Source organism: Eleutherodactylus coqui, chromosome 1 (assembly GCF_035609145.1).
Source record: "Eleutherodactylus coqui strain aEleCoq1 chromosome 1, aEleCoq1.hap1, whole genome shotgun sequence".
Classification (NCBI taxonomy): Eukaryota; Metazoa; Chordata; class Amphibia; order Anura; family Eleutherodactylidae; genus Eleutherodactylus; species Eleutherodactylus coqui.
Window position 1 is genome coordinate 482,840,706 of NC_089837.1, and position 13,547 is coordinate 482,854,252.

At 45.3% G+C, this 13,547-nt stretch overlaps 1 protein-coding gene across 1 annotated transcript in view; it reads right to left on the minus strand.

Annotated features, from left to right (window-relative positions):
- CACNB3 (calcium voltage-gated channel auxiliary subunit beta 3) overlaps positions 1–13,547 on the minus strand; it is an 87,805-nt gene that overhangs the window by 57,683 nt on the left and 16,575 nt on the right. The gene's annotated exons all lie outside the window — the stretch shown is intronic.

Here is a 13,547-nt window from a genome sequence, read left to right on the forward strand (position 1 = left end):
AAATTCTGAACATCACCTGCTACATGTATTAGAGTTAGATAAAATGTAGCCGGAACCTTCCTGTTAACTACCAAGTCTGGTACTACTTCTGCATAAACCAGCTAGACAACTGTGGCATCAAGCCAAATCCTTGACCCAATGCAAGGGGACTATCCCCTCTGTGGCATAACCCCACACTCTGCCAACATTTGTCCTTGCAGGACCCACAACTCTGGTCCAATAAGGGACATTTCTATGATGCAGGTGTTTTAAGATGTTTTGAAGACCTGAGAGATCGAGATGACTTGCCTGGAAATGCTTTCTATAAGTTTCTACAATTCACACATGGGCTGCATTGCTAATTTGGTACTTCTGACCCCGTAATCTCCTCCAATCCTTTGACAGGTATACTGGCCCAGTGTTGTTCAACATTTTTATAACTGATCAAATTTGCGACAACACAAAGTTAGGAGGGATAGCTAACACTAGCGAAGAGAGTATTCAAAAATATCTAGAAAAGCTTGCACAGTGGGCAGCGACTAACAGAATGGTATTTACCAAGAAGAAATGCAAAGTCCTACATCTGGGCAAGAAAAATGAAAAAAAGCACATACAGAATGGGAGGAATTGGGCTAAGCAGCAGTACATGTGAAAAAGACTTGGGTATACTAATAGATCACAGACTGAGCATGAGTCGGCAATGTGATGCAGCAGCCAAAAAGGAAAAACACAATTCTGGGATGTATTAAGAGAAGCATAGACTCTAGATCACGTGAGGTCATTATCCCCCTCTACTCTTCCTTAGTCAGACCTCATCTGGAATACTGTGTCCAGTTCTGGGCACCCCACTTTAAAAAAGACGTAGACAAACTGGAGCAAGTTCAGAGAAGAGTTACCAAGATGGTGGGCGGTCTGTAAATCATGTCCTATGAGGAACGGTTAAAGGATCTGGGAATATTTAGCTTGCAAAAAAGAAGGCTGAGAGGAGACTTAATAGCTGTCTACAAATATCAAACAGAGGCTGGACAGACATCTGTCTGGGATGATTTAGTGAATCCTGCACTGAGCAGGGGGTTGGACCCGATGACCCTGGAGGTCCCTTCCAACTCAACCAGTCTAGCATTTTCTTTAGTGCCCCTATGGCTTTTGGATAAATGGCTCCATAAAGAATAACTTGTGTTACTAAAAATCGTGTACTAAAAGAAAAAGTCCAATATTCTAGCACGCTTTACTATTGGAATTTTTCGGTACTGTCTTGATAATTGTTATAGAAGAAATGGTTATCATGTACTCGGTTGCAATTCCAGATACAGCCCACTGACAAGAGTGGCGCTGTTACTAGAAATAAACAGCCGTGTTTCCTAATCTCATGCAATTCAGTTCTTTATCAAACACCAGCACTATATCTAGTGTCCATACAAGAAGCAGTAAGGCAGGCCTCACACGAGCGGTTCGAATCCCGCATGCAAGAGGCCTGCAGGGGTTTCGGGCTGTGACCCCGGCCGGTGACCCTGCGTACCACACAAAACTATATTGCAGGTGACGCGTAGGCATGCAGGCGGTCATGCGCAGTACAGTTTTTTTTTTAATTGTTTGTATTTCCCGTGCCAGTGCTTAGTGATGACGCAGGTACCCGCAGCCCACACGCAATGGAGGCAGTCCACGCGGATTCCGCGGCAAAGTAGAGCATGCTGCGATTTTTCTTCCAAGAGAGTGAAGAAAAAAAAAAAAAGGAAAATGCATGCCTTTCAATGGCGCGTTTTACAGCAGATCGTCCGTGCGGAATCCGCAATACAGATCCGGTCGGGTGAGACCGGCCTGAGTTTTTTTATTTTTAGACGGAACGTATCATTCGTTGATCCGTACGCGAGCCAATGGCTGCACAACGAAAGAGAATCTTCAACTTTTCATTCGTCATTCATTTCACGCCGGCATAAAAATTATCGTTGGCTCATTCGCTTATTGTTCGCTTTAAAGGGCGCTCATTCAGTCCCTTTCATTCGCTTCTACAACGAATGACATAGACCAAACGATTCTGAAGAGCTAAATAGGCTGAACTGCAGCGAACGAGTTAGCGGTGACGTCAACGAGAATCGGCTCGTTTAAAGGGGTTGTCCCGCGAAACAAAGTGGGGGTATACACTTCTGTATGGCCATATTAATGCACTTTGTAATGTACATCGTGCATTAATTATGAGCCATACAGAAGTTATTCACTTACCTGTTTCGTTGCTGGCGTCCTCGTCTCCATGGTGCCGTCTAATTTTCAGCGACTAATCGCCTGATTAGACGCGCTTGCGCAGTCCGGTCTTCTGCTTTTCTGAATGGGGCCGCTCGTGCCGGAGAGTGGCTCCTCGTAGCTCCGCCCCGTCACGTGCCGATTCCAGCCAATCAGGAGGCTGGAATCGGCAATGGACCACACAGAAGACCTGCGGTCCACCGAGGGTGAAGATCCCGGCGGCCATCTTCACAAGGTAAGTAAGAAGTCACCAGAGCGCGGGGATTCAGGTAAGCACTATCCGGTTTTCTTTTTTAACCCCTGCATCGGGTTTGTCTCGCGCCGAACGGGGGGGGGGGGGGGGCTATTGAAAAAAAAACAAAAAACGTTTCGGCGCGGGACAACCCCTTTAAGGAGGACTCTAAAGCTGAAGAGGCACTAATTAGTTAAAAGAGATGAACATGAAAAATTCACGAGAACGCTAATCCCCACCCATATATTACTCAAGAAGAAGCAGCTACATCTGCAACCTCGGAGAGATCCCCCATGGCTCTCCGAGGGAATGAGCAGAGGACTGTCACATGACTAATTATTTGCAGGCGACAAAAGCGAGGCAGTGACACAATCCTCCGTGTGTCACTCCGCTGAACAGATTGTTAGAGGCCTGGCATTTATTCTGTCCATATGTAGCATCTCAACCTCAAGTGATTGGGTAACTGAATGTTTACATTGATGGAGTGCCCGCGGCAGTCTGTGAGGCTCTGGTAATTGGCACCACACCATGCTGACTGTATACTACACCGCTTGCGTGGGCAGCAAGAAAGAGGGTAGTCAGAGAAGCAGTAATTAGGAAATTGTAAGCAGAGATGTAGGCTCCTTCTTGCACTCGTGCTGGGATTTCTTTACTTGCTTCTTTCTGCCGCCTGATTTTTGGATGTTCCTTATAGAGGAAAAGCTTCTTGTAAATGGAGATACAAGAAGCAAAAGGAGTTAGAATTCATCCGTGTCTGCGGCTTTGCTCCTCTAATGTCATGAACGTACGTTCCGGGAAGCAGTAGGTTTGCTGGGTCATCCTTAATTAGCTTAGAGTACGTGAATGTCTACAGAAGACGTCACATCAAGACCGCAATCATATGCAGATTGCATGGCCGGAGAGCCTATTAATGATGTTAAGGGCCATTTAGGAAAGCGTGAAAATGTATATGTATTCCGCACGACGGACGACGGGATCGCGGCAAATTGCTCTTTAGGTCACGCTTGTTTTTGCAAGGATTTTAGAACAGTACTGTCAATGATAAGTAAGGAAGGGCGGCAAATTATTGTAAGTGCCAGGAGCTGATGAGAGAAGAACGATCCTTTCTGCGGGTTCGTTCAGTACCGCATCTGTGCTCGCCTTTTCCGTTTTTTTCTAAGTTCCGTCATATGAGCCGAAGAACGAAAGTTATCCAAGTGCTGGACTCAGGATTAGAGATGAGCGAGCGTACTCGTTTAGGGCGATTTCGCAATCGAGCACCGCTTTTTTCGAGTAACTGATTACTCGGTCGAAAAGATTCGGGGGGCGGCGTGGTGGAGCGGGGGGGGGGGGGGGGGGGTAGCAGTGGGAAACAGGGGGGAGCTCTCACCCCCCCCCTCCCCTCTGCAACTCCCCGCTCACCCCCGGCGCCCCCCGAATCTTTTCGCCCGAGTAGTCAGTTACTCGAAATAAGCGGTGCTCGATTGCGAAATCACCCTAAACGAGTACGTTCGCTCATCTCTACCCAGGATGCAAGCGGCATCCAACAAACCCCATTGACTATAGTAGGGTGCATCAAGTATGCCGCCCGGCATAATACTGGACAAAATAGCACAATATGTAGCGTTATTTTGTTTGGGATGCTGTGCTGGATTTTCACCGGAGGTTCCGATGCACATGTGAACAGAGCCTTAAAGCGACCCTCCGGTTTGGGGACAAAAAAGGTCTGCCCTAGGGGGCAGTTGATCTATAGGGTTATTAGGGAATAAAGCTGATTTAAAAGGGGATTTAAACTACAGACAAACTACAAAAAACAGGTACAGAATTTGCACATTACTGCAAAGAGGAAGGTTCAAAGTTTTTTATAACATACCAGTAAGTTCCATTTACCGCCATACCGCAGCGCCGTTCCTTGTGGATGACAGTTTATAGCAAAATAGCGATATCACAGGAGAAATAGTTTTGTGTGCCCGAGTTTGCCAAGTGTGAATCCATTGTTCAAGTGCAACGTGAATTCCAGTATAGATGCCAAAAACAGCCGTCACAAGCAGCTTTACGAGTGGCCCAAAAAGCAGAGTGGAATGCCTTTTTGGGGATGGTGTCCTCTGAAGGCTTTGATTATGGTTATTCCCCATTAAAGGAAATGGGGGAGGGGTGGCGAGACTTAAGAAAACAATGAAAGATGCTTAAATTATGTAATTAGTAATATCTAGCCACTGCTGTAAAATACAGTAAAGTGGTACATAACTTAGTGTGTTCTTTACCCATCGTTAGGGAAATTGTACATTAACAAGACCAATGAAAGCTGTATGGTTGGTGTATTGTGAGACATATTGCATATGGAATATTGTGCATGTATCATATTTGTAAGCCCCATCCGTGTAGTCCATTAATTCTTCCTCAGCCCATTAGAAGGTATGTGCCAAGGGTGTAATTATGAACGTCCTGACAGTAGCATGGGAAGCGCACAAACATTGTGTGCTATTTATTATTCATGAGCTCCCGCTAACATTAGTGCATACCACATCCTCCGCTCCCAGCGAGGCCTCTGCCCTCCACTGCTGCCAGCTCACTTCCAACCGAAGAGGAAAGGCCTGACAGCTAAATGTCTCTTGCTCTTTCATCTTTCCCATCCCCTCCCTTATTAGGGGAGAAAATTACATTAAACATTTACTTGCTGTTTATCAGGCTACTTATCTACAGGCATTTTCATGAAGCTTAAAGATCTTGCAATCACTAGGTTTTTCCATCCGTAAGTCCTAAAGACAGTGTCTAAACTAAAAATTAATTAACTTATTTCCTTACATTGCTGTGTTGATACATACTTTTGCAGGCAACTAAAATAAATAAAAAGTAGAACAACAACAACAAATGGTGATGAATGAAATAGATTCAGGTTAAATGTGTATTCATGTTCATTTAGCATACTGTATTTATATGGTTATTTTTATTATTTGAGGTATGAACACAATTAAAGGGGCGCTATCTTTTTAGACAACCCATACTCATGTATGAGCCTGTGTGTCTTATCAATCTTGTAATATACTTCTATTAAAAATGTTGTTGCTTTACTACTGTAAATCAAGTTTGAAGTGGCTGCCACTAGGAGTCTCCCTTCAGGCTCCTCTGCAAGCCACTGCTTGTTGTTAGGCACTGAGCTTCTGTGGTTACTGGGATGCTAGGATGTGGGGGAGGGGCTATCTTCACAGGCGCACTCCCTTCACTCACAAGCTGATAGATTTGTAGACACAGTGAGTCATGTAAAATGTTTTGTACACTAGTTTCTGGCATAAAAAAATTGCACGTTTTTGTGCAGGTGGGATTTGCACAAACACATGCAACTTTTAGGCTTTTTTCGCCAGCCTTGCCACTTTTAGCAAAAGTGGGCAGAGTTTGTCAAGAAGGGGCGTGACCATGCAGACTTTCATATGTATGTAAACTGGTGTAAATTATGCCATAAATGTATGCCAGGTCGGACCTGGTGTACATTTCTGTGTAGGTCAAGATGTGCCTCTTCATGTATTAGATGCATCCTGCCCCCTGGGGAAAATTATACTAAGACCGACATTGAAAATGCCATGCTTAGTAAATTTCCCCCAGGGTCTGTAATCATCACATTTTCTGCCTCTCCTGCTGTTACAGTACGTTTGTGTTGGGTTCACAAACCATCTAGCCACAATGTCTATGAATGACAGAATTGTCCTTGGAAAGTAGAGAGGTGGGCATTCACATACTGCCTCCCTGCTGAGTTTTCCAGAAACAGGACAACAGAGCATGGCAAGTAAAGGAAAGGAAGTGCAAAACAGTGAACTGCTGTTAGGCTTGCCTGAAAGTGGATTGCAAACAGTGGGACAGCATGAAAATGGGGGAAATTACCTGAAAAACAGAACCTAGAAACATAAAGCAGGGTGCAAATAGCAGCAAATTAGAGGGTGAGGAGGAGAACTTGTTATTGTTTAGAAAACCTGTTGAAAACTCAGGTTCACTTTTAAGGTCCTTTTATACGGGACGAATGTCGGGCAAACGATGCGCGACACTCGTCCCTGTGTCTCCGCGCTCCCCTCGTCCCTGTGTCTCCGCGCTCCCGCACGGCAGCTAACAGAACAGGCTGGTTCACGGAGCGGCTAGCAGGGGGGCGGGGCAGTGCAGGAGATCTCTCTCCTCTCGCTCCCCCGCCCCCCTCCATTCACATAACACAGCCGCTGTTCACTACTGAACGGCGGCTGTTTAAGCTGAACGAAGCGCGATAAGCTTTATGCAGCATAAAAGATCAGCGATGAAGCTCATCGCTCATCCTGCAATTTAAACAGCAGTAGTGAACGGCGGCTGTGTTATGTCAATGGGGAGGAGCGAGAAGACAGAAATCTCCTGCACTGCCCGCCCTCCTGCTGGCCGCTCTATGTGCGAGCCAGCTCTGCTAGCTCCCGTGCAGGAGCACGGGAGCGCGGAGATACAGGGACAGGCATTGTTTGCCCGACATTTGTCCTGTGTAAATGGGACTTAAGGCTCTGATTACATTTGAATCATCACTTCCATTTATAATAGAAGTCACAAACAATGCAGGATCTACTTATAATGGGGTCCATCAGGGTTCCATCATAGTGTTACAAGAAGAGTAGCAATGCATGCAGTGTTATTCTCCCTATCAAATCTAATAAATGTAATTACGCAGCCTCCAATGCAAATGTGAACATAGACAAAGGCCCTAGTCCCAATGTCGAATGCGAGTTGTGCCCAAGATTTTCAGGTGCAACTCACATTGGACAGCACATGGACAAATCCATCTCCTTACTTATTGTTTATTCTGCATTGGTGTTACATCTGGTTCACAAAGTGCTTGTTTAACATCTATACTATATACAATGTTAATTTGTTGTAGTAAGCATTCCCTGTTTTCCAACTAGGGAGAGTCAGGTTCATCCTAGGTTCCTGATATGGGGTCACACCCATCAGGGCGAGTGCTCCATTTTTAAGTAGAGTTTCATCACATAGACTACGAACTAATCATTCTTTGATGACATCTACTGTAACATGAATTAAAAGACTGGGGGTCTGAAGGACCTTACACTAGGGACAGTGGTCCTGAGAAGCGTCCACCCCATAAATGTGACCTATGTTATTGCTTATCTCTTACTCTAAGGGGCTCTAGAAATAATCAATGCATAGTATGTTGTGTGAGAGATGAATTATGAAGATACATTGTATCACTCTCAGCGCTCCTTGGACCTTTTCCTTCCTTGTCTGAGAGGGAAGACTAAATGAGAAGATATCTTAAGTAAGGATAATCAGCTTTCTCATTTCTGTGCCTTGGAGAGTTTCCATAGCAATAGCTGACATGATTTCAGTCAATGTGTTTCCCTTCCACCCTTGCTGCCTGTTTCCCGGCTTTGGATGCTAGCAGCCGTGATAATGTCAGCCAACCAATTAAATAAAAAACATGCTCCGTTACATAAGCTGCTGTATCACACCTTATAATATTCTAATTCTATCCATCTATCTCATATCTCATATCTACCCCATATCTCACATATATCAGTGTGTACAATGTGTCAATTTAAAGGGTTATTCCCACTAGAATATACGTTGTAGCATGATCAGTGGCAGTACAACCTCTGGAACCCCCACCAATTCATAAGAACCGAGGTTTAGCAATCAGGTTCTGGTTCAGAGCGCCTAGTTGTAATCGGTACGGGCAGGTAGCGTAGTCAGTCAAGCCAGAGGTCAGTACATGGGTAGTATCAGTTGAGGTACAGAGGAGCAGGCAGGTAGCATAGTCAGGCAAGCCAGAGGTCGGTACACAGGTAGTATGTGTTGTAGTACAGAGGAGCAGGCAGGTAGCATAGTCAGGGGAAGCTCAGTACACAGGAGCAATTGTCTTTTGTAAAAAGAGCAGACAAGTGGATGAGCTGGACGAGAGACTGGAAGTACAATAATCGTGCAAGGACAGAGGGACAGGGCTAGGTTTATATAGGAAGAATAATTAGGGAAAACACAGGGTGGAGCCAGTCAGGGAAACACAGGAGCATGGAACTAGGAGCAAGGTTTTGCATGGGCGCTATCCAGAGGACTGATAGCTCAATCAGAAGAGATGCCGCCTGGAGTATGGGAGCTCCCAGATTCGAGTCCTGAGCAGAGGATTCGGGGTCCATGTGGTTTATGCCCTGCACAGTGGCACTCAGGACCATCTACTGTGCAGTAAAGTCCAACATAGTAAATGATGCTATGTTGTAAATCTACAGTATGAATCAGTACAATCTTCAAGGAATTGCATAACTGTAAAGTCCAAACCATCCATAGGAACCCATCTAATAAGGTTTGCCTGGATGTGGCAGATGGGCCATGATGTTTTGATCAAAAGGTGCACTAAGAACATTGCATTTGTATGTACTTAGTATAAACAAGAGTTGTGCAATTTTATTCAGATATTAAATAATTGTGAGTGCCGAGGAAAGTGTTTCTGTCACTACCGGTATATTTGATGCAGCCACGGCTTGCGTGCACTTTCACAGTTAATTAATTTGGTCGTAGTGCTGACTTTTTTTCTTGTTACAGGTGATAGGAGAAAGCTTACATGCGACTATGGGTCCCTTTACGAATAGGGCCAGTGACAGCGTTGGCTAGTTAAGGCCATTTTTAAACCTGAGACTAAGCAGCAAAGTGGATGAGATTTGCAAAAATCTTGTTCGCATGCTGCTGACAGTTCACTGTGGACAAGCCTTGTGGAAACTGAAATGCGGTGCGGAATTCAAATCCGCGACATCTCAATTGTATTGACGTTTCCGCTGCGGTTTTGGCAGTAGACAACAGGCCTTTCCGCTGCGGAAAGCTCGTGGAATTTCTGTGTGGTCGTGCTGTGGACATTCCACAAGGCTTACTTGAATGTTTCCTGGTTCTACTAAGGGGTCATTGTTTAACCCCCTACCGCTCCAGGACTTACATTTACATCCTGGAGCGTCGGGGTATGTATGAAGAGAGGTCGCGGGGCGACCTCTCTTCATACAGCGCGGGCGTCAGCTGTTTATTACAGCTGACACCCTCGGGCAATAGCTGCAATGGTCCGTACGGCAGATCGCGGCTATTAACCCTTTTTAACACCGCTGTGAATCCACGGTGAAATTGGGGGAGCCATGCAGCTGTCATGGCTGCCAGGGGCCTTCTGAAAGGTTCCAGGCTGCCTTACAAGCCATTCCCGTGGGGTTGCTTGATAGGCTGCCTCTCAGAATGCAATCAAAGCATCGCATGTTGTAGTCCCCCAGGGGGACTTAAAAGAAAAGTAAAAAAAAAAAAAAGATCAATAAGTTTTATTCAATTGTAAAAAAAAAAAAAAAGTTATAAAAGTTTAAATTACCCCCCTTTTGCCATATCTATAATAAAAAAATCAAAATCGATGCGCCCGTAAAAGTCCGATCTATCAAAGTAGTGCAAATGACATCCGAAAAAAAAAATAAAGAACGACAAAAATGCACCTTTTCAGTTACCCTGTCTCCCAGAAAAAGTGCAATGAAAAGTGATCAAAAAGTCGTATGTATTCCAAATTTGTACTAACGGAAACTACAGGACATCCCGCAAAGAAAAAAAGGAGCCCTTGCTCAACTATGTCGATGAAAAAATAGAAAAGTTATTGTGCGCGCAAGATGACCGCAGAAAATAATTGAAAAAAAATTAAATGTCTTTGAAAAAAAAAAAAAGGGTAGTATACGGTAGTAAAAAAACCTATACAAGTTTGGTATCGTAGTAATCGCACTGACCCATAGAATAAACTTATCAAGTCGTTTTTGTTACAGTTTGTGCGCCGCAGAAACAAGACGCACTCAAAGATGATGGAATGTCGGGTTTTTTTCATTTTACTCCACTTGGAATTTTTTTTACGTTTTTCAGTACATTATATGGTACATTAAATAGTGCCAGTGAAAAAGTGAATGGCTTGTTTACATTGCCATAAGGGCTTATTCACACAAATGCATTTGCGCTAAGTATTTCTCGTGCAAAATTTGCATATGCAATACACAGTGAAAAATAACCGTGATCTCCGGCCCGCTCCGCCTCCATTCACTGAGCGAACATCGCTTCTGAGTGAAGGCACTGGACTGAAAATCGCTGGGATTAATGCCGGATGTTTAAGCACCCAATTGTCCCGTGTTTAAAAAAAAAAAAAAAAAAAAAAAGGGGGGGGGGCTCCGAATCGAAATATTGAAATAAACATGCTCATTGTACGGCCGTAAAAATCGCGCAAGATTTGTGCATTGCCAAACGCACAAATCTTTTGAATGGGGTCATACACATGAGCGATGGTTTCCCTCATCACAGCATGTGTCCTATCTTGGGCGTTCCCTCACATCACATAGGCCATTGTGTTCAATGGAGTCGGCTTCAGCATCACACCACGTGCTAGGTGCACGCGGTGCAAGGTCTCCCCATGCCGTGAATCACGGCCCGATATCGCACCCACCCGTGTGAAGTCAGCCTAAGGCCGGGCTCACACGAACGGATTGGATTCCGCATGGAACAAACTCCGTCAGTGAGCTCAGCCGCTGACCCTGCGCACCTGATTTTTCTGTATTGCGGATGACCTTTTTTTTTTCATTTTTGGTCTTTCTTGTGTCGTCACTTAGTGATGACGCAGGTACCCGCAGTCCATACTCAATGTCAATTGCATATGGGCTGCGGATTGAAGAGTCTCCATTGACTTCAATGGAGGCTGTTGGCGTAGATTCTGCGGCAAAATAGAGCATTCTGTGATTTTTCTTCCGCTTGCGGACGTCCATCGCCGATTCCGCAATTAGAATTAGTCCGTGTGAGACCCCCTAGCAAAGAGAGTGCTGGAAATGGTCTTTTCCATAGTAAAAAGAAATACTTGTGCTCATTCTAACAGGCTTCACGCTTCTGGTTCCACTCCCCATGTTATTACATCGTGATTTCGGGGAATGTTGCGGCGGAGTTTGAGGAGTAATTTATAATGGTGACAGGTAAACAGAAGCGGGTAAGATGGAATAGATGAGCACATGGTACAAAAACACATTCATTTAGCCATTGGCGATCCAATGATGAAAATTTAATGAAGACAGAGTGCTACATAGGAAAAACAAGAGCTGAAGACTTACATGCGGAAATTGATTCAGACCGGCATTTTATACACTAGTTTAAAGGGGTTATCCAGTTGTAAACTACTGACGGGCTACACTCAGTAGTAGATAAGCGCAGATCCATAGTCAGGAACCCCCGCCAATCAGCTAGGGCTGGTGAGCTTGTGCACTGAGCTGACGTCTACAGGAAGCACATAGCTCCATTCCCACTGCAATGACCAGGCTTGGCATTGCAGGTCAAGTTCTCATTGAAGTGAATGGGAACTTTTGCCTGTAATACCAAGCCTGGCCACTGCAGTGAGAACAGAGCGGTCTGCTTCCTGTAAACATCAGCTCAGTGCTTGAGCACACCAGCTCAGTGAACAGCTAATTGGTGGAGGTCCCGTGCAACGGACTCCAGCAGATCGACTATTGATGAGGACTTAACCTGAGTTTAGGCAACCATAACTTACAAGTGGATAGCTACTCTAAGTCCAACGTGCCCTGGAGCGAAGACCAACAGATTTATTAAGATGCGCAAGTCTGTCTGATGATACAATTGACATGCTGCAGATTTGAATTTTCCACGCAGGTTTTGTGCGGTTATTTCCGCAGCATTTGAATGAGATTTTGAAAATCTCGTCCACTTTGCTACTACTGTCAATGAAGCAGCAATTCAGCCCCTTGTGAACCCAGGGTACCTTCACACAACACATTTTCACTGTAGGTGTAGTACCTTGTATTATTGTTCAGTTTGCAGTGTCCTCTGGGTAGTCTAGTGGCTCTGACCTGCTGAGTGTCGGTCCTGTACTTTGTGTACTTTTCAGTGTCCGCTGTGTAGCCCAGCTACTCTGACCTGCTGGTAGTCTGGCCCTGGTACCTTGTGCCTTGCCCTCAATGTGCTAGCCAGTCTGCCTTTGTTTGTACCCTGTTTCTGTCAGCTTGTCTGCTAGAAATCGCTGTTGTCAGCCAGGCTTTACCATCTGCCTCTGTCCTGTTTGTATTGTTCATGTTGGTTTTTGTCATCTGCCTTGCCTGTCGGTGCTAGTGGGTGGTAGTCTTTTGCATAGATACGGCGGTCCCTGCCTGTCCTGTCCTAGGAAGTGTAGGGTCAGAGTTGGTGGCCTGGACGTGTCCACCATCAGGGCTATCTCCAGGAAGGGACAGTGGCGTGGGTGAAGATCAGGGAGGCCCGCGCCGTGCGTACCTAGGCACCCCACTAGTACTGTAGTAGGATCCATTTCTGGGTTTGGCTAAAAAAATTGTAGCAAAAACTGCTACAAAAAACCTATGAATTAAATAATCCGCTAATAGCAAATCAGGTTTCTTTGTAAACTTTACAAACAAATCTCATGCAATTTAGATGCAATTACACATTACATTATCTGTCTGGGATGATTTAGTGAATCCTGCACTGAGCAGGGGGTTGGACCTGATGACCCTGGAGGTTCCTTCCAACTCAACCATTCTATGATTCAGTTCGGGCACTAGACGTCAAATCTATGGCAATTATGGACTGGCACAGACATGTGCTATAATTAGAGCCAGATGTTTAGCCAAATGCACACGGCAGGTCCGGATCCGCCTGTGGAATCCCACAAGGAATGCGGCCCTGACCATGGCGGGTGACCCTGTGTGCCTGTCATCTTCTTCACCGCGCAGACCTGTTTTCTTCTGGCTTCTCTGTACTGCAGATCGTCCACACGGCTCACTGTCAGACATGCGCAATACAGATTTTACTATCTTTTTAAACGCCTGCTTTTCCTATGGAATCTGCGGCCCGTCTGCAATGTCAATTGCGAATGGGCCACAGATTGGACGGCTTCCACTGACTTCAACGGAAGCCGTCCGTGCGGGAACCACATGAAAATGGAGCCTGCTTCGATTTTTCATCCCCAAGCGGAAACCGAAATTGGTTTCCGCTCGTATGCATGAAGAATCATTTTTCCATAGCTTTGTGTGGAGGGTTATTGCTGCAGAACCCGGAGGCGGACGCCCACTTCAGATTCCACATCAATAATCCGCCCGAGTGCATGAGGCCTTACTGATATAAATGA